This window comes from Acomys minous (genome assembly GCF_964271855.1).
Source record: "Acomys minous genome assembly, chromosome: 7".
NCBI classification, from domain to species: Eukaryota; Metazoa; Chordata; class Mammalia; order Rodentia; family Muridae; genus Acomys; species Acomys minous.
Window position 1 is genome coordinate 19,959,900 of NC_140488.1, and position 22,285 is coordinate 19,982,184.

The 22,285-nt window shown below is 43.9% G+C and overlaps 1 pseudogene across 1 annotated transcript; it reads right to left on the minus strand.

Moving 5' to 3' along the window:
* Positions 1–1,256: 1,256 nt before the first annotated feature.
* On the minus strand, positions 1,257–1,571 carry LOC311601517 (non-histone chromosomal protein HMG-17-like; annotated as a pseudogene). The gene has a single exon. The product of its transcript is annotated as a non-histone chromosomal protein HMG-17-like (transcript).
* Between the last annotated feature and the right edge of the window lie 20,714 nt (positions 1,572–22,285).

Here is a 22,285-nt window from a genome sequence, read left to right on the forward strand (position 1 = left end):
TATTATACAGTCACATATATATACTTCATGCATTCTATGTGTATAAGTTGTATATTTCTGTATATGTTTATATACTTATTCCTCCTCACATAGTTTTCATAATGTTATCTTAAAAACTGGCATTTCCTAAGTTTCTTGGGTACTGTTTTTTTTTAAACTTCAGTCAATTTTCATATGCTGAATTTATACTTAATCTTTTGGTTCAGCAGCATCATTCATCTTTGGGTGGAAGATAGGAATTCTTGTGCTGAATAGAGTTGGTGACAAAGAGTACATTCATCTTGTCCCTTATCTTTGAAAGATTCTAATTACTTTTTGAGACAAAGTCTCACTATGCAGCCCTAGCTGGCCTTGAACTTGCTTCAAACTCACAGAGACTGGCCTACCTCTGCTTCCCAAAGTGCTGCGATTAAAGGCATGTGCTAGCATGCTTGGCCTATGATTCTCATTTGCACTCCCAGGAATAATGGGTGATGTAGACTTCTCATAACTTCACTTTGTCTTTTGGTTTTTTTCTAACTGTATCCAGCTTTATTAAAGATACTTTTCATAAACAACTGGTATTTCAGACAGGATGTGGGCAGACAATCATTAACAGTATACAAGAACTTCCAAACTCCCTGCCTGTATAGACTACCACTATAAAACCCAACGAAATCTCCATTCAATGCTTTGAAAAGGAGGAAGCAGCTTAGAGTGAGGGTTGACATTCCACATTAAGGATGTTGTTTTTACAACTTTTCACAAGCCGACCCTGACTTTCAGGAAATGAAATGGAAATGGCAGAATTATCAATCTGAAGATCCACAGTCTTTTCTAAAATGAACCACTGCTCTTCTGAGGACACTTAATGACATCACTGCAAAGTCCAGATTGCCCAATAGACTGGATAAACAATTTTGGGGGTCAGGTTCCAACCTGGTTTTAAGGGAGTTAAGTCCATGTTGATGGTACCAGGGAAGAGGATACAAAAATGAATTTAGACTTTTCCCACACCACAAGGCATTTTGTGCCATAGTGGCCACATATGTCAACACTAGGATGTCTCTTGGGAGCCAACAGGAACCTTTCAAAATTATCAGGGAAAGATGTTTTGCATCATTAATCCACTTTGGGAGACATTTTGTTAGTGACACATGTTGCCCCTTTCCCCCAAACAATGAAGTGTTCTCTATGCTAACATCATAGCTTTAAAAAAAGTAAAACAAAATTCTGCTTTTATAAAACTTGATTAAACAAATAGTATTTCAAACTGTACAGTCACCAGAAGCACACAGTTATTAAAAATGCACACACATCACTTGGCATCTCCAGCACCTTCGGCTTTCTGTGCCTGGTCTGTCTTGGCGTTTCCATTTTCTGCAGGATTATTCGCATCCTTACTGGCATCAGCTTTCCCCTTCTTCCCCTTGGGCACCTTTCTCTCCCCTCTTCGCAGGGGCCTTCTTAGGCTTCGGCTCTGGCTCTGGGGGCGCAGGTTTAGCAGGCAATCTTGCAGATCTTCTCTGTGGCTCCTCCTTCGCCTTGGCTTTATCTCCTTTAGCATCCCTTTTGGCCTTTCTTTTAGGCATGGCGTCAGCGCTGAACAGGGGGCAGGGTGGGGGGGGGGTGCGTACAGCAGCGCATAGGTTTGGTCCATCCTGGGGTTCTCTCACTGCTTCTTGTAACTTTACTTTGTAAGTGCATACATGTATTTCTTGAAAAGTAAATCCACGGCTGGTAAGATGGCTCGGAGTTGCTTGCTGTCACATCAGTTCAATACCCAGAACTCAGTGGTGGAAGGAAAGACTTCAATCTCCCAAAAGCATGCACATCCGACATTCAAAGGTCCACCCCTTGAACACATACATATGAACATACACACACATAAGAAAAACATAAAAACAATATTTAAAAACATCAGTGAATCATAAGAAAAGATTTTAAACAATAAATATTTTTAAAACATCAGTGAATCAATGTTGTACAAGGAGGACTATCCCCCTAAGACAAACTCCTGCCGTCTTTGGGAATTCTGCTGGGTCTGCTGGCAAAAGATCACACAGTTGGACTTGTTGACAACTGATGCCAGAGGGTAGGTATAGTGACTATCATGGGACCCTCACCAGCAATTCAGTTTTTTTCCTAAGAGTCTCAGAGGCTAGAATATATAGATGGGAAAGGGCTTGGGGAGGGTTCTATCGACATAGCCATAGGAAAGAAAGCCTTCATCTGTGCTGCATCAGACCTTCCAGCATCACGTTAGAGTCACCCATGGTGTATAAGAAAACCTAATAAACTCATTGGTCCACAAGGGTGATCTTCTGTCTGAAATTCTCAAGTTTGGACTCAAATTTTGTCTTGCTGTTGGAGCCTTAGAAGGGGGGGGATAGACATTGCCTAGCCCCCACCATGAAAAATGCCATGGATGTCACAAAGAGTTGGGTACAGTCTTCTTTCACAAGGCATGCCCCAGTGCCTGTCCAACCCTGGCACTGCTCTGTACCTAGACTTTTAGAATAGACGGGTTTTCTCCATTCTTCTGGCCTAGTCTGGCATTCTTGTCATTGATCATCAGGAAGGCCCAGCACTTCCGTTCTGATTAGTCTACTCCCCACTCATCCTTCCTCCAACCCTGCATTAGAGTGAGGATGTGGACAGGTAAATGAGCACATGCCATGCCTGTGTCCAAAGCCCATCCTCCGTGGTCCTTAGCACCAAGGACACGACCCGACTCCTGAATGTGGTCTACAGGAACCTGTATGACCCACCCCACCATTCGTTCCTCTCTTAGGTCACAGTGGTCTCCTTGTCACTCTCTGTCTCTGTCTTTTACCCCATGGCCTCCGAACATGTCCCTGCATCCTCTGCCCTGGTCCTCGACACAGCCAGGAACTCTCCTTATCTCCTCCTCAGGCTCCACCTAGAGGAACCCTCCCAGAAAACCCTGCCAGCACCCAGGGGCCCTCTCCCTCTCCCATCGTTGCTCGGCTCATCCCCTCACGAGAGCAGCTGTGGTGCTTGCACTGTATTCTTCCCCCTCTTGCATGTTCTGGAGGGGAGGGGGCAGTTTCTGTCTCCATCTCTTCTGCCTCAGAAAACTGAATTCTCTTTGTCCTCAGTCTGACACCTCCATGTCACTGACTAAATTGTCTGCCATGCCAGGCACCAGCCAGGAGCTGAAGAACAGCAGTGAACAAGAAACAGGAATTAGGGCCAGGCATGGTGGCACACACTTTTATCCCAACCCTTGGGAGGCAGAGGCAGGTGGATCTCTGTGAGGTAGAGGCCAGCCTGGCCATGACTACATAATGAGTTCCAGGTCAACCGGGGCTATAGGGAGAGACGCTGTCTTTAAAAAAAAGGGGGAGGGGGAGGCAGAGCTGACTGACATTCATGTTGTCCTCAAGAAGGCAAGAAGACAAAACAATCTGATGGCTCTTCATCAAAATAGGCTCTACTGTACACTGTGAATATGACAGCACATGTCATTCCACCCCTCCACTGATGTTGTCATAGACCCTGACCCAGCCTCAACCCAACTACTCCCATCATCCTCACTGTTTTTTTCTGGCAGATCAGCAGAGAGAGCTCAGTGGTTAAAGCTGAGTCCTCTTTACGCATGTAAGTGGAGCAGGTGTGGGTTCTAAATGCATCATTCATCACACTTGGAAAATGGACACAGCAGATTTTTAAAAATTTTATACATGCACTCATTTTATGATGTGTGTATGTGTGTACACATGTGTGTCTATGTGTTTGGGTACATGAAGGCCACTGGCCTGCTGTGGAGGTCAGAAAACAACTTTTGGAAGTCAGATCTCTCCTTCCACTCCATGGAGATGTAACTCAGGTCATCAGACACGGCAGCAAATGCCTTCCTTTACCCTTGAGACTTCTCGCTGGCCCTCGGCAAATATTTCTGTATTAATTTTCCCCTGCAACTTCCTATGAAATTTATGTCATAAGCTTATGTATATTTTAAGTTCCATCACATGTCTTGTATATTACAGGTATTTTTTTTTTATATCTTTGGGAAAATGAAGTGTTTTGATTTTGAGGTTTAAAAGAAAACCCTGAATTTGGGACATTTGTGTAGATCTTGTAAAAACTGAAATTTCACAACTTTTACAGTGAAGTTAAGTACCATCATAACCATTTGATAATGTTATCTCAACTATCCTTTAAAAACAACAGGGTTGTTGTTGTTGTAGAACGGAGCTGGATATTGGTGATTTGGCTGGGTGTGGTGGCACACACCTTTAATCCCAGCACTCAGGGAGGCAGAGGCAGGCAGATCTCTGTGAGTTCTAGGCCAGCCTGGTCTACACAGAGAGAGAGTGTTCCAGAGAGCCAGGGTGGCACAAAGAAACCTTGTTTCTAAAAACAAAACAGAACAACAACAAAAAGCAGCATCTCTCTCTCTCTCTCTCTCTGTCTCTCTCTGTCTCTCTCTGTCTCTCTCTGTCTCTCTCTGTCTCTCTCTGTCTCTCTCTCTCTCTCTCTCTCTCTCTCTCTCTCTCTCTCTCTCTCTCTCTCTCTCTGTGTGTGTGTGTGTGTTAGGAGTCTCTGTCAGTAAAATCTGGGATTCTTCTGAGAATTACTTTAAAGATACAGTTGGTTTTCTTGTTTATCTACTTGAGAGAGGTATGTGATCAACTCATCAGGTTTCTGCAGTAGATTACAATGTCATATGTGGTATTTGGAGCTGCTTTCCTCCCTTCCATGGCCCCAGCCAACACCTCATCCATTCATTGTTCTTGGCCAGAGAGGACAGACTCCAACACTTATCCCTGAATGCTCTGGTCATTGCATGTCTGCTTCTCCTCATGACCCAGCGCCCCATCACAGGCCATAGGTGACTAAGATGAGTCTAGCCTCATCACGCACGCCCTACTAACCCCTTTGTGGAAGTAAGAGCTCAGCTTGTATTTGATACGCAACTCCAATCACCCCAGAGAGGACAGTCAAGTACAGCCCTCTCTTTGCCAGTTCATTGAGAAGGATGAGCAATCCAAAGTGGCCAGCTGCAACTTCCCTTTCAGTGGAGTCATTGTTGTTTTCCCTGGTCGAATAATTTCTTGAATTGTAACACACTCTCTATTGCAGATGAGGATATAGCATCATGGGCGTCTACTAAGCTGTGACCTCACCCATGAATTATACCATCAGTGGACTTTTTGTTCTCTCATGGGCCTGTCACCTCTACACAGTGCCACAAACAGAGACCAGGACTTTAACACTTGAGTCTTCCCATCCACACCACAGCACACCTTTTTTCTAGACTCCTTATTAGAATTTCTTTAAAGATATATTTTATGTATACAATGCTCTGCCTGCATGTACACCTGCAGGCCAGAAGAGGGCACCAGATCACATTATAGATGGCTGTGAGGCACCATGTGGCTGTTGGAAATTGAACTCAGGACCTCTGGAGGAGCAGTCAGTGCCCTTAACCTCTGAGCCATCTCTCCAGCCCCCTTATTAGAATTTTTATTTATTTATTTTTCTCCTTTATTAATTTATTCTTGTTACATCTCAATGGTTATCCCATCCCTTTTATCCTCCCATTCTTCCCTTCCTCCCATTTTCCCCTTATTCCCCTCCCCTATGACTGTTCCTGAGAGGAATTACCTCCCCCTGTATATGCTCATAGGGTATCAAGTCTCTTCTTGGGAACCTGCTGTCCTTCCTCTGAGTGCCACCAAGTCTCCCTCTCCAGGGGACGTGGTCAAAGGTGAGGCACCAGAGTATGTGAGAAAGTAATATCCCACTCTCCACTCTACTGTGGAGAGTGTTCTGTCCATTGGCTAGATCTGGGTAGGGGTTTAAGGTTCACCGCCTGTATTGTCCTTGGCTAATGCCTTAGTTTGAGCGGGACCCCTGTGCCCAAATCTGCCTATCATAATGTTCTACTTGTAGGCTTCTAGGACCCTCTGGATCCTTTTACTTTGCCATTCTCCCATGCTTCTCTCATCTAGAGTCCCACTAGAATGTCCTCCACTCTGTCTCAGTTTCCTGGTAAATTGTGTTTTTTGAGTGTTGCTGGCTGGTTGACCAATGACTTGAACACAGCCTATGTACACCGATCATTCCTCTCCTTCTGGAAAAATGGGCAGCCTAGTGCAATGATACACATTTGTTCCTCCCAGAAGATTTGCCTTCAACACTACCTTCAGGGCCAGCCCAGTTGGAGCTATAGTTTGTGCCTGTGTGGTAGACTATTGCAGTCGTGACCCTGCCGGACTCTAGTCTTCTGGCTATCCAGTCAAATCTAATTATGAATAGTGTTGTGGTGAGACTTTTTTTTAATGCAGAAATGAAATGAGTTCTTTCTTTTGGTAGCACTAAAAAAAATGAAGCAAAACAATCACGTTCTTGGTGAAAACAATGTTTAAACTTCTGAACCACCTAAAAACGATGTCTTTTAAGCTGTTCAAAAATAGAAACAAATCTTAGCATAGTAATCTATGAATCTCTTACAATAAAAAGCATCCATCTGACACCATGATGAAAAAATACAAGTTTTGGGGCTTAGGGTCTGGCCTTGTTGGAGGAGGCCTGTCCCTGAGGGCAGCCTTGGAAGCTTAAGAAACTGGAGCCATTTCAAGCTGTTCCTATCACCATTGTTTGCTTCTAGTGTCACAGACACAATCAAGTTGAAAGGTTCAGTCTCACAACTTTTTTTTAAACGTACTGATTTTATGACTTTATGTGTGTGAACATTTTGCCTGCATGTACAGATGTGCACCATGTATCTGCAGTACCCAAAAAAGCCAGAAGAGGGCAGCAGATCCCCTACAACTGAAGTTACAGATGGTTGTGCGCTCCCTCCCTCCCTCCCTCCCTCCCTCCCTCCCTCCCTCCCTCCCTCTCTCTCTCTCTCTCTCTCTCTCTCTCTCTCTCTCTCTCTCTCTCTCTCTGTTGTTTTTTACAGTGCATTATTTAGCTGAAGCTGCTCTAAAACTTAATATGTAGCCTATGTCAGACTCAAACGCAAGTAACCTCTCTACCTTGATCTTCTAGTGGCTCAGCCTCTGACATGCTGGGATCATGGGTATGTGCCATCAGGTCAAACTATGCCACAACTATTTTAGAGTCTAGACTCAATTATAACTTTCTATTTAGAAAATGCCCATGTGTCAGGTGTGGTAGTGCACACCTTTAATCCCAGCACTTGGGAGGTAAAGGCAGGCGAATTGCTTTGAGTTCGAGGCCAGCTTGGTCTACAAAGTGAGTCCAGGATAGCCAAGACTACACAGAGAAACCCTGTCTCAAAAAACCAAAAAAGAAAGAAAAAACCTGTGTGTCCAATGAATCTCTGATACATATATAAAATATATATAACATATATTATACATTATAACACATAAATGTATATATGTGGGTGTATGTATATATATTTATTTAAGGCTAGACCCATATTTTGTTGTGCAGGTTTCCAAATTTCACATCTAATTTGTGAGTAACACTGTAGAATTTGTGACTGGCAGAGAAAAGACATCACCCTCAGGGCACTCTTGTTGTACTAATATTTGTACACTAAAAAAGTCACTTTATTCTAATTAACTCACTAATTTAAAAAAAAACCACACAGCAGGCATTAAAAAGGCACTCCAGTACTTGTCCAGTTGTAAACAGTCTACACCTTAATGAGCACCTACACTATTAGACCAGCCATTTGGAAGCAATGGAGCATCACTTAGCATTTTTTATTTTCACTATTAATTACATATTTATTCACTCATTTACTAGGAACAACAAAAAAAGCTATGACACAGTTTGTCTTGGTTAGGGTTACTATTGTTGTGATGAAATACCATGACTAAAAGCAACTTGGGGAGGAAAGGGTTTATTTCACTCACAGTTCCATATAATAATTCATCATCAAAAACAGTGAGGACAAGAACTCAAGCAGGGCAGAAACCTGGAGGCAGGAGCTGATGCAGAGGCCATGGAGGGATGCTGCTTACTGGCTTGCTCCCCATGGCTTGCTAAGCCTTTTTTCCTATAGAACCCAGGACCACCAGCCTAGGGATGGAACCACCCACAATGGGCGGAGCTCTCCCCCATCAGTCACCAATTAAGAAAATGCCCTATACCCTGATCTTATGGAGGCATTTTCTCAGTGGAAGTTTCCTCCTTTCAAATGACGCTAGTTTGTGTCGAGTTGACATAAATCTAGGCAGCACAGAGTTGAAAGTAGAAAAAAAAAACCCTTTATATCCCCTTTCATGACTCATGTACCCTTTGGCCTACATTCAGGACTTCCTTGTCACCTATTGTCACCCTCAACTGCTCTCTTTTCTGTACTATTTGCACTTTTTGAAGACCTGGTGAAGGGAGAATAAACTTCCAGACTTTAGCCAAAGTAGCCCCTTTTCCAGCAGAGCACCAGTTGATTGTTTTGTGCTCTAAAGCTCCATGCCGGACTGCAGCAAAGCCAAGCCATCCCTCACACAGCTACATGCTCTCCCCTGAGACTTTTGACATTTTTTATAAGAAGGACAGGCTACAGCCAAACACACAGTTCCACAATAGCTCTCTCTGGTTTGCTTCCACCCGCTCCCCAGTGTTCCCTAAACTCAGAGCCATTGATTCAGAGGAGGCATTTCTTTTCTGTTTGTTTGGGAAAGTGACACAGCAGTTGTCACCTGAACAGGGACACGCGCGCGCGCGCACACACACACACACACACACACAGATCTGAAATGAGTCAGGGTGGAGCAACTGCAGGGGAAATACCAGAAAATTCACATCATCCTCCATATGCTATGGAACAGCATGCCTCCTTGATGAGTGTGCTGAGCCCAGAGCCCTTAACGGAAGAGAGGATACACAGATATCCCTGCAAGTAGCGCCTATGGGATGGGATTGCAGGAGAGCCCACGGCTGCAGTTCCATGACCTCTGTTAGGGTTAATAACACAGGCTCACCCTCGGTGTCATTGGCTTGAAGGAGAAAGCAACATGCAAGGAGTGTCCTCCACATTAGCCGCTGCCTTGACAAGAAATTTTGATTTTAAAAAGGAGAGTGAAATGGAGGGTTTGTCATGTTTCTCAGGACGGTGGAAACAAAAAGGAAACGAGTACAGAAACCCTAAAATCCAAAAAAAGAACTGGATAGTAAGGAGGAAAACAGGGAGAGAAAAGCTGTGGATCATATCCCCACACAGCATACCCAACTCTTGGTACAGAAAAAGAGAACATTCCCAAGTAAGTACGGAGACAGATAGTGATAACGGCTCTATTTAAGACCCTGTGGTCATTAGGGAATATTCTGCCTCTGAGCCACTTGAACAGAGGGAAGCTCTTCGATGGGCATAGACAGGAAGCCCTTTACTGATTGGCTTGTACTGTATGAATGTGAATAGCATCAGCTTTAAGCATCTTGCTGGCAAAGGAACAAAGCAGCGCAATGGCCCATCCTTTTCTCTGTCAATGCCTACAGAATCTCCAATTGTATGAAGGCCATCACCCACTCCTTAAGGACTGGCTCGTATGGGCCATTAGGGACACATCGATGCTGCTTAAGCATGTATCGATAAATTTTAATGATTAGAAAACCATTGAGGAGGACCAGGTGATGTCATGAAAGCTGAGGATGTAGGAGGCAGCTTTTGATGTCAAGTTACCCGGCCAGATAGAACTTCGTTTACTAAGACCCCTCCCAATATTTAATGCAACAGAGCCTCAGGAGAGGTATTGATCTCTAGTGGATTTATTAAGCCCATTGGTAGAGTACAAGACCTTTGGAGTTGGAAAAGATTTGGCCAACCTGAACAATTTGAACTGATGTATAAACCAAGGATTCAGTGTTAAGGTAGCCAAAAGGGGGCATAAAAAGGGAAAACAACCAAAAGTTACCCATTCTAGTGGCCAGGAAACAAATATGGTAGGACTTTCACCATGCTAGTGTGCCACAAGGTACAATTGATAGGAAACTCAATGCTGTCTTGGTAAGGGTCCCCAAGGCAGGGGAAGATGGGACAGTGTATATCCTTTCTCTGGTGTCCTTATGCTAGAATCAAAGGACCTTATACAGTGGGATTCCCATAGCCACTCCTCACAGCATACAGGGCAGCTGGAGGTGCCACACTGAGCTGCAATCATATTGGCCTCCTACTAATGTAAAGGCCACATGGGATTTAGTGGCCAATAAGTAAGAGTGCCTATCAGGTCGTGGGTATTTCTCCTAGCATAGAGGGCAATATGAAGCCATCAACAGATATGGAGCTCAAATAGTTCAAGAAATCGGAGCTTTTCCTAGCGGTGAGAAACTACGCCCCCTCCATGCTCTTTTGCAAATATACTGCTTATATTTTTTCCCTCCTGACAAACTCCTAGGGGTAGAAGTGGTGCTGAGGACTAGTCTACACGCAAAAGTCAGAGATTTTATTCTAAACAGACAAACAGTAAATATAAGAACTGTGAAATAGGACCTCGCAGCTGGGCAGAATGAACGCTGGTAAAGCTGCCTACCTCACACAGGGTAATGACACCAAACAGTGTAGACTGCAGGGAGATAGAGGGAAATCATGGCCATCATCAAAACATTTTAAAAGAACAGCGGGAGCGGGTGTGTCTCTGACTCTTTTGCCTGCTTTTGGAATTCTTTTCCACCTACTGGGTTGTGTCACGAGCCTTGATATGAGGGTTTGTGTCTAGCCTTGTTGCATCTTGTCATGCCATATTTGGTTAATGTCACTGGGAGACCTACTCTTTTCTGAAGAAGGAATTGGAAGAGCAGTGGATCTAGGCGAGAGGGGAGGTTTGTGTGTGTGTGTGGGGGGGGCAGCTGGGAATAGGAGAGGAGAAAGCTGTGATCAGAATGTATTGTATGAGAGAAGAGTAAAGAAAAAGAAACATTTAAAAAGACAAAAAGCACTTGTTTAGCCTGAAGTCCCTTAAGAGCAAAAGAAGTCTCTGACTAGCGAAGAGAGCGTGCAGCTCCTGGAGAATGCCTATGGATTACACGAAGCTAAGTAGAATGGTAGCCACTGTCCACTCTACTCTACACAGCACGGCTCTTCTGATGGGACAGCTAGGACAACTGATGGGATCATGTGCTCATTTACATCTTGCTAATGTTCTCTTTAATATTCTTATAACCCCTGAGTCCCATGACCAGGGCACAGTGCCTGGCAATGGATTGCAGGGGGACTTCATAGCATCCCTCTAGGTCTGTACACAAATCCCACTTCTTGTAATGTGATGGTACCACAGGACCTCACTTTGTCATCCTACATACTCATGGGAAAAAATAACTCAATATATACATAATGTTATAACCTCTAGATATTTTACAGACTTAGAATAGCATCTGGAGGTCACACAAGTGCATCTATAAGAACAACGATGGGATGTTAATCTGTATAAGGTCCAAGGGCCTAGCAGAGCTGTACAATTTGGAGGGTTCTTGTGATTTGGCAAGACATACACCACTACCTATGAAAGTCACTACCTTTTTACTTTGGACGTTTTTATTTTATTCTTATTTCATGTGTATGGGTGTTTTCACTGTGTGGTGGTTTGAATGAGAATGCCCACGCCCATAGGGTCATATGTTTCAATATTTGGTTCCCAGTTAATAGAACTGTTTGGGTAGGAATACAAGGTGTGGCCTTATTGGAGGATGTGTGTCATTGGGGTGGGTTTTGAAGTTTCACACACACACACACACACACACACACACACACACACACACTCACACACACACAGTGTCATTCCTAGTCTCCGTCTCTCTCTCTACCTCTATCTCTCTGTCCCTCTAGCTCTTCATCTGTCTCTGTCTCTCACTCACTCTCACTCTCTGTCTCTATCTGCCTTGTGCCTTCCTACTCTCATGCTCTCCATCCTGATGATCATGGACTCTAACTCTTTGGAATCATGATGTCCAAATTAAATGCTTTCTTCTATATGAGTTGTCTTGGCCATGGTATTTTGTCACAGCAACTGAGAAGGAAGTAACACAGCCTACATGTATGTCTGTGCATCATGTATATGCCTGGTGCTCATGTAGGCCAGAAGAGGGTATTGGATTCCCTGTAACTGAAAGTACATATGTTGTGGGCTGCCATATGGCTGCTGGAAATCAGGATCAGGCCTTCTGGAAGAACAGCCAGGACCTTCAGCTGCTGAGTTGTCTCTCCAGCCTACTTTTCCCCCAGCAGCATCAACCAATAAATGTGAAGTGGATATGTGTATTTCTATAAGTTCTGGGTATGGGAACTGTTGTAGGCTTTCTGTTGCTGTGATGAAACACTATGACTAAAGACATTTGGGGACAAAAGGGTTTATTCCAGCTTATACTTCCACATCACATCCTGTCATCAAAGGAAATCAGGACAGGAAGTCAAGCATGACAAGAACCTAGGGACAGAAACCTGGAGGCAGAAACTATACAGGGCAATCTGTTGAGGACATTGTTATATGAGAAGATTTTTTCCTAGGGAGATACTACACACACGTCTACTCACCCCAGATAAGGAGCCATGACAGACTAAAGTTCGGATTATCACACCAAAGTTCAGGTCAGTGACCCAATGAGTTGCATTGGTGTTACTTTCAGGATTATGGGTGAGGGGTTATTACAAGAGTAGAAATGACTCAAAAGCATCACCAAAGTCCACCCCAGCATGGGTGATGGCTCACAAAGCTCGGAACTTGGAGCATGCTGTATAGCTTACAGGCAGCTCAACAGGTTGGAGAGTGTCCTTTCCAAGTGTCTCAGTTGGTCTAAACCTCTTCCACGTGACTCAGCTGGTTCCTGCTTCTTCCAAGCCTCTGGTCTGGTCTCAGGGTCTTTGCAGGCTGTCTTCTCTGAGGGGGACTCTCAGCAGCTTAGCTTGTTCACTCCTGCAAAAGAGGGACCTCGTGAATCTGCTCAGTTTGGGGGACTTCCTGAAGCTACTTTGAGTTGTTTACCTTCTGTTCAGGAGCTTCCTAATATAATGATTCAATATCAGAGGAAACTGCTACACAACACAATATTTCGTTGAGGTTCCTGCTTCCAATACCACTCTAGCTTGTGCCAAGTTAACATAAAAACTAGCCAGCACAGGCACACCTTTGTACATCATTTGGTCAAATTGCCTGCCCTTTATATAACCTGATATAAGGGATCACTTTGGATTGGACCAAAAAGGCTCAAGAGGCTTTTGAGTAAGATGTGGCACAAACTGAATAGTTGTATGTTCCAGGGTCCTCGTGCCCATTTGTTTTAAGATTACAGAGCTCTAAAGGCTACAGCGGGGGTGATGGCAGAACAAGCTGAACAGATTGTTCTGATAAGATCTGGGTTCCATTCTTGGAAAGAGGTAGGAGCCCCATATGCAGCACAGAGCAGCAATTGCTTGTTATATATAAAACCCTGCAGCAGATGGACCTTAATCACGGTAGCAGTAAAACAGACACTTTAAAGAGATGTATTGAAAGACTTATGGACAACCCCCTTCCAGAGATGTCAAAATTTCAGACTCTTTAGAAGTGGCACATATACTTACAAGAGCATGGAGTCTCACCTGCTAGTCTTGTGACAAATACCAAATGTGTCATAATGGCATTTGGTGTCCTTCCTAGCTACTGACCCACTTCCAGTGATTGACCCAAATAGCCATATTAGATAAGGGGCTAGAACAGATACCAACCATCTTTAAAGATGCTTTGGTACATCAGTGGCACTGGTAAGCTGGGGTACAAAACAGGAACAGGCAGTGGTAGCAATTCAAATAAATATAGAAACTATCTGGGTAAAAGAAGGAAAACATCAGCCAATAGAATCACTTACAGGCCATAATGGTGGGGCTGAAGAGATGTTTCAGAGGCTAAGAGCACTGGGTATTTTTTCCCAAGGACTTGAGTTCAATTCCCAGCAACCATATGGTGGTTCACAACCAACTGTAACTCTGGTCAGGCAACTTCTGGCCTCTGTAGGCAACAGGTATACACATAGTACACAGATATATATGCAGCCAAAACACACATACGCGTAGGAAAAATACTTTGGCCCAATTGAAAGTGGAGGGGGGGAGGGATACAAAGAACAGTGTTGACTCACTAGGAAAGGCCACTAGCTTTTCCAATTGCTCTATCTTCAGGAGGGGGGGCACGTGTCTTTATGGATGAATGACACAGTACCAAGGAAAGCACTTGCGTCTTCTTGCTGGGCCTACAGATATAAAAGCATAGAAAGTACATTATAAACCAGAGCCACTAACAATCTTCCTTATGGCTTCTATAACACACAGACTCAGGCCCTCCTGTTGTCACTGAAAGAGGATGCCTTCCCAAACATGTGAGCCATTTGCTCATCAAAATATGAAGAAGTTATCCGTTGTGTAGGTGTGAAGTCAGAATACAAATGGACCATGGGACAGCACAGACTGGCAAACAGCAACATTTACAGTCACTCCACTGAAGTAGAGTATGCACCTCAGCCTTGTCCCTGGCTATGCAGCCTTGAAGGATCACTATAGGACTCTAACAGTATGTATATAAGTCAATATGCCCAGTAAGTGATTGACGGGTGGACTTCATGGGGTTCAGCCTGTGGGTAAGGAATAGCTGTGCCTTTGGTATGTGTATTGTCACAGGATTCCTGTAAGCGTTCTCATATAAACAGGCAACTAGCTAAGCCACAAGCATTATCCAGCTCAGGGTTATAAGCAGGTATCTATAAAGGACAACTGTTCCACAAACACTGACGTATAAATTTGAACAACCAATCAAAACATAAATATAATGGACACCCAAATATGTTGCTGTTTTTGATAGGGAACAGAGGCACTTTACTATTCTATATTATATGACATATTTGTACTGTATATTGTAGAAAAGAATATGAACATACATTTTATTAACAGCCTAGCATGTCCTCACTGCTTATTTGTGCCGACTTAACCCTATCCCCAGTTCAGATAGTCTGGAAAAGTACAAGGCCTGTACTAACAGATACTAACTAGATTCAGAGAGCCAATAAGAGCCTGAGCCCAGCCATGCAGAGAATAAGGTGAGAGTGCAACAGACGATGACAAAAGTACAGATAGCGCACGTCTCAGAGGTGTGGCTGATTAGCTCACCGGAGGAAAGAGACTGAAGACTGGGAAGATCTTCCCTGTTCCCTCTCTCCTATAACTCACTGACTGAGGTGAGCTATAAGGAAGTCTTGAGAAGCTTGTCATCCTCAGGCCAGCTAGATGGCTCAAAGAGCAAAGGCCCTGGCCACCAGGCCTGATGACTTGAGTTCCATCTCAAGAGCCCACACGGTGGAAGGAGCGAACTGACTCTGGCAAGTCATTTTCTGACATTCACATGCTCACCATAGCAAACACATCCTCACAAATCCTTTGTCTTCCCAGACTGTCAGCTCTCTGAACAAACGGCAACTTAAAGGTTAAATTCCTGTCTCTGCTTGCATTTGAAATGAGAGTCCCCAGACGTTCTGATATTCCAGTTGTATCTCTACCTGCCTTGTAACCCCAGAGGTTATTTTGATGGTGCTATGAAAGGGTTGTTAAAATAACAGCAAAAGAGTTTAATTAAAGGCATCCTATGTGAGTAAATAAAGATGCTTTCCAGGGGATGGCTCAGAAGTTAAGAGCACTGTCTGCCCTTCCAGAGGTCCTGAGTTCAATTCCCAGCAACCACATGGTGGCTCACAGCCATCTATAATGAGATCTGATGCCCTCTTCTGTTATACAAGCCTACATACAAATAGAGCACTTATGTACATATGTAAGTTTTAAAAAATAATAAAATATTTTTAAAGATGCTTTTCAAAACAAACTCATGGGCCTATTAAATACAAATCCAGTGTCAGGGTGGGTGGCCTATGGGCCATTGTCCAGGAAAGCAGTCAAGTTACTCCCTGTACTTTAGCCAGGTGCAAGCTCAAACTGGGCAGTAAGTTCCTAATGTTAAAGACAGAACATGCTCTAGATATAGGCCATGGAAAAAGAAAGGCGAGATTTAATAGAAGACTGCAAAAACAGTATTTGCAGTGCTAGAGGATGCTATTCGGGCTACTAGTAACTTACCAATGGCTCTGCTGAGCTACATCTATGCTATATAAGATGTGCTTACTGGTGTGGTAGTGGCACAACCAGCATGGTACAACCAACTATATTTTGATGGGATCTTAGGTCCATCTATGGGAGGGGATCTATGAATCTGGTATAATAAGCTACTTCAGAAATGTGTGCTGAGGGGAGTCATAGGCACACAAAGAGAAGCTACTACTGTTTTATTAAGTGGATATAATATGTGACTGGACCTACCATCTAAACATTTTTGTTTGTGCTCATAGATTACTACTGCTCCCAGCCACAGTTGAGGGGAATTTCTTCTCATAATGAGTGGTGACCACTATGGCAATCTACAACAAAACCAACTGTTATATATGTGGTAAATTCCCCCTATGCAGTCAAACAGGCATATTCTACTATAGAATATGCTTCCCACAAGCACCCAAGTTGGAACAGCTTTCTTGGGTTCCCAACCAAGATGGAACTTTCCTGTAAGTGGGAGCATAAGAACTGACAACTTTCATCCAAGCCTTGGCGGTAGCGAGAAAATATGCACTACAAGTTTAATGTCTGCTTGCGCTACAGAATAAGCTTGAGTCCAGCCTTGTCAGGTAGTAAAACCTTGTCTCAAGGGATATAACTGAGGTAGAAACCTTGCCTTGCATACATGAGGTCTGGGTTCAATCCCCAGCACAGATACAAACCAAAATCCAGCAAAAACAAAACAAAACAAAAAACCATATACCAAAGTATAGGACACACTAACCTGATTGATGACTCAATATGGATATCTATATACATACATTCATTCCCTTTTGTTTTGGGAATCCGTGAATGGCTTAAAGACTTATTAATGTCATAGATATTTGGATGTCTATGGTGCTTCTGCACAATGACTGGGCTTTCTATTGGACAATGCAGGCCATGCATTCTGGTTTGGAAGTTTTCATTATTCTTATTTTATTTTTAATTTATTCACTTGACATCCTGATTGTAGCCTCCTCCCTCGTCTCCTCCTGGTCCCACCCTCCCTCCCTCATGCCAGGTTATGCACTCTCAATTGGTGTTTGTGATGTTCCAGGAATAAGCCTTGATTGTTGTAGTTTATACCGTTGCTGTGGCATAGTGTCCCAGTGTGTTTATCCCTTAAAAATCAAAACAAAATTCATCATGTAAATCCCTCTCCAAGGATCAAAAAATGCATCTGAAAAGTGGGGTAAACAAAAGTAATAGCCAAAGGAAAAAACACATAAAAACTGGGGAAGGGAGGGGGCATGTGTGTAGACTAGTTCTCCAAATCTGGCCAAGGAAGCATCATTTCACAGAGGTTACCAGTTAGTTGTTCTGTGTGCTGAGGCTACATTCCACCTTGCAGCAAAACAAAGCCAGCCTTCCCCGGGGCTGGCAGGGTTCACGGGGAACATTTCTGCTAAGGACGTGGATGAAATTCATTCTTATTAAGGTACAGCTTGCATTTTCCCTGTGCTGGATGCCACATGAACTCTATAGAGCAGGGCATACTAAGCTAGGCTATGGGGGTGGGATGGATCTGGAAAGTAGGTAGGGACAGCGGCGTCAGCGAGTAAAATCCATCCAACATGTTTAAATATATTTTATTAATTCATTCATATTACATCTCAATTGTTATCCCATCCCTTGTGTCCTCCCATTCCTCCCTCCCTCCCGCTTTCCCCCTTAATCCCTTCCCCTAGGACTGTGACTGAGGGGGACCTCCTCCCCCTTTATATGCTCATAGGGTATCAAGTCTCTTCTTGGTACCACCCAACATTTTAAACCATGTAATAAACGCATGCACTTATTAAGCTGTATTTCCAAGGGGAGCGTTCCAATTCAGAATCAGGCAATTCTCTGTCTCCGTGGGAAAATCCTGTAACTGGCAAAATTCTTAAGCTAATCTAGACCTTCTTTTAACAAAAGTCTAAATTCAGCCCCCTCCTGAGGTAGTTTGATACTTTCTGATACAAAAAGCAACACTGATGCTGAGGGTTGACCTCTTGGACTGCTGAAAGAGCAGGGTTCCTTGCTTTCAGACACCTCATCTACAGATCTACAGGGGAACCTGAGGTCACTGCGCCCAAACTGCAAGATACATTTGCCTTCTGTGCCTAGCCTCCCTTTCCCTACTCTCAACAACCCAGCCTTCTGCCATAGAATTCTAAACTCTAAAGTCTCTTCAACAACCCCCTCCTCCTCCTCGGCTCATATGATTTAATTTGTAGAAAAGTAATGTGCTTCTAGGTAAAGAAAACACAGGTGCTGGGGCTGGAAGTTCCCCCAGTTCCCAATAGACTCTTGAGAACAAGTGGAAGGAAAATGCGTGGTGCAGACAGAAAGTCTCTGAGCTCATGGACTTGGTGCCAGTTGTCTCGTTTTGACCTGCAGCATTTCGTAAAAGCCCTTTGCCTTCTTCTGCCCTCTTGTTGCAATACGACAATCTGAGAAGGCAAACTATTTTCCTCAGGGCGGACCTTGGACAGATCATTTCATACCATTGATTTCTGTCTCCCAGCTTAAGCAATGACCAGCAGGAGCTTGCAATCCCAGGGACAGTGAAACTGAGGGCTATGGGGCGCCACCAGGGCTTAGAGAAGCCCAGCATGACTGACTTGTGGAACATTTTTTTAAAAAAAAGAACCTGGTTGGCGTGCCTTGGGAAGCCACCCTGGTGCTTATGGAGTCTTTGTCCCTTGTTCGTCCCCTGGCCTTCAGAAGTCCCCACTGGAGTATCACAGCAGTCTCTTCTTAGGACCTGCTCCTCAGTGACACATCTCCTTTGTACCCTTTCAAGTTTGTGCCAGATGATAGAGAATTACTAAGGTCCATCAGTCATTGTCGCCATGATCTCCATAGGCTGAGGTAGACTCTCCCAGATAGTAAAATCTCACTCTCGGTTTTTCGTGTCACTCAAATGGACTCTTGACAGGAAAACGTCTTTGTCGAAGGAGAGAAGAAGGTATTCCAAGGATGAAAAGATTACTCCACTGATGGGGCTGGAGAGATGGCTCACTCAATGGTTGGGAGCACTGACTGTTCTTCCAGAGGACCCGGGTTCAATTCCCAGCACCCACATGGCAGCTCACAACTGACTGTAACTCCAAAATCTGACACCCGTAGACATAGATTGCACATAAAATAAAAATAAATAATTTTTTTAAAAAAAGATTACTCCATTGCTTTACTGTTCTGCAAAAGAAGGGGTCCCAGAAAAAAAAAGAAAGAAATGCCAGGGAAACTTTGGAGTTTCTGACTTAAGAGTCCTGACTGACACTCAGCCATGAAGTGGGGGATCTCATGTCTATGCCCTTTAACACACCAATAAGTACCCGCCATCATAGCCATTAAAGGGGTAGAAATCAAAAGCACAGTGAGATGGCCTTTCATGTTACTGGGGTTAATAGGTGTTGCAGATGGTGTAACGAAATTAAGAGGGTTCAACCATGACTGGCAGGAATTTGAAGCAGTGCACCAACATTAGAAAAAAGGAGACCTAAAGTTATTAAATGACCCAGCGATTCTGCTTTTGGATATGTATTCAAGAGGATGGGGGAAGTACGGCCACGTAGACTTGCACATAAACATGGACAGAGGGAGGGAACAGCTAGGTGGCTTTTGCTGCCAAGCCCAATGACCTGAGTTTGACCTCAGGATCCTCAATGGTAGTAGGAGAGAATCAGCTCTCAAAACTTGTCCTCTGACTTTTCCATGTGTGCTGAGACGTGTCCCTAACAAATAAGTAAATGTTAAAAATAAAATGGAATAAAAACATTTTCAGAGCCAACCTTTGGTTTCAACATTCATGCACTAGTGTGTGTGCGCGCGCGCCTCTGTGTTTGTGTGTGTGTGTGTGTGTGTGTGTGTGTGTGTGTGTGTGTGTGCATGTATGTGTGCATGTGTGTGTATGTGTGTTTGGAGAGACGGCTCGGCAATTAAAAGTACTTGATGCTCTTCAAGAAGTCCCCAGTTCAGTTCTCAGCTCCTACATCAGATGACTCACAACTGTCTATAATTCCACGGCTGGCCTCCCCAGGGACACTGCATGCACATGCCATGCACATGCTTACCTGCAGACATACAGGCTTGTGCTACTTTGAATAAGAATGACCCCCAGAGACTCCTATATTTCAATGCTTAGTCACCAGGGAGTGGAATTATTTGATAGGATTGGGAGGTGTGGCCTTGTTGTAGGAAATGTGTCACTAGGGGTAGGCGGTGAGGTTTCAAAAGCCTATGCCAGGCCCTGTTGATCTCTCTCTCTCTCTCTCTCTCTCTCTCTCTCTCTCTCTCTCTCTCTCTCTCCCTCTCTCCCCCCCCTCTCTCCCACCCCCCTTCTCTCTGCCCATGCATAAGAATGTAGCTCTCAGCTACTGCTCCAGGGTCTGCCTGCATGCCGCCATGCTCCCTATCATGATAATAGTAACCTCTGAAACTAAGCAAACTCCTAATTAAATGCTTTCTTTTTAACAGTTGTTTTGGTCATGGTATCTCTTTACAGCAATAGAACAGTGGCTAAGACAACACCTAAACATAATTTAAAATAATAAAAGATAAATATGTAAAATATTTATTATTCCCTCCCTCTTTCCTGCCCCTCCCCCGTGTGTGTGTGTGTGTGTGTGTGTGTGTGTGTGTGTGTGTGTGTGTGTAGGTCAGAAAATAACTTTCTAGAGTTGGTTCTTTTTTTCTACTATGGGTTCCTGGAACTGAACTCAGGTCATCAGAGTTGCAAGACAAGTGTCTTTACCCACCCTCTCATATCTTTTTTGTTTTTGTTTTTGGTTGTTGTTTTTGTTTTTTGTCTTTTGGGGGGGTTCGAGACAGGGTTTCTCTGTGTAGCCTTGGCTGTTCTGGACTCACTTTGTAGACCAGGCTGGCCTGGAACTCACAACGATCTCTCTGCTTCTGCCTCCCAAGTGCTGGGATTAAAGGCGTGCACCACCACGCCCAGCTCTATTTTTGTTTTTTGAGACAGGATTCCTCGGTGTAATAACCCTGCCTGTCCTGGAACTCTCTTTGTAGACCAGGCTGGCCTTGAACTCATAGCAATCCATCTGCCTCTGTCTCCCCAGTGCTGGGATTAAAGGCATGCGTCACTACCAACTGGCACCCTCTTTTATCTTTAAGAACCAGACTCATATGTTTTTCCCAGGTACACATGTATGTGCATATAGTATAATACATATTTCATATATATGAAAACATAGTTTGGGGGTAATCATACCTTCTCACTTTTTAACTCAAATTTTGCCTGTGGGAAGTTGAGCTGGGTACTGGTTAAGAAGCAATGGTTCATGATGGCAGTAGGTCTTTCAGAGGATCAATAATGCATTGTACAGTATAGGCCTTTTCAATTTTCAGAATCCCATTTCTTCCAGTGACCCAACATTAAGACTCTCCATAAGAAAAAAAAAAGAATCTCCATAATGCTGTAAATGTAATTTGTATTTGAATTCAGCCCCTCACAGGAATTAGACTGTGTGAATGTGTGGTGTTACTGTTGTGTTATTATTGTTGTTGGTGGTGGTGGTAGAGGATGTGTCAGGCCTTAGGGTTGGAGATGCTGCCTTTCAGCTGAATGAATTTAATACAATAGATTTAATTGGGCCCCAAAGGAGCAGGGGCCAGGTGGTCGCACTAAATTCCCAAGGACAAGGTGATCATAGTTATTGTAACAGGCAGCACCAATAAAGCAATGTTCACAACGGCCTGACCTGTAACGGGCAGCAGAGGCAAAGTGAGCTGTACGAACCTTTGGTACTAGATAATCTACTAAATGCCTGTTTGACCCATATAAGAGAAAAAAATCAAACAAATGAAAAAAAAAGGCTCTATTAGATCATGGCAAAAGGGAATCTCAGCCCATGAACCGATTTCTAGGCTTGAGCCAGTTGGCCGATCCAGAACCCCTTGCATGCAGGGATGGCCAGGTTCCCCTGAGGAAGGACCTTGATAAAATCCCATTAGCCTTTCTCCAACTCTTCCCCAGAGGGACCCATGTCCCACGGGAACTTTCAGTAACTATTTCATACTTCCTTTGTATTTGGTGATGTGACTGTCCAGTGATTTGTTTTTTCCTGGTGGACTGACCCAAACTTCCATTTGTAACCATTAAACTTCTCAAAAGAATTGTTTGGAACTGGTGTTCTAGACATAGCCAGTGCTCTACGGGAAGTCCCTCCTCACAGCCAGCAACTTCTGTCAGTGGAGGCCCCTCCGGTGTGTGGTCTTCTAACCCGGATGGGAACAGAACTTCTTGGTATCCTA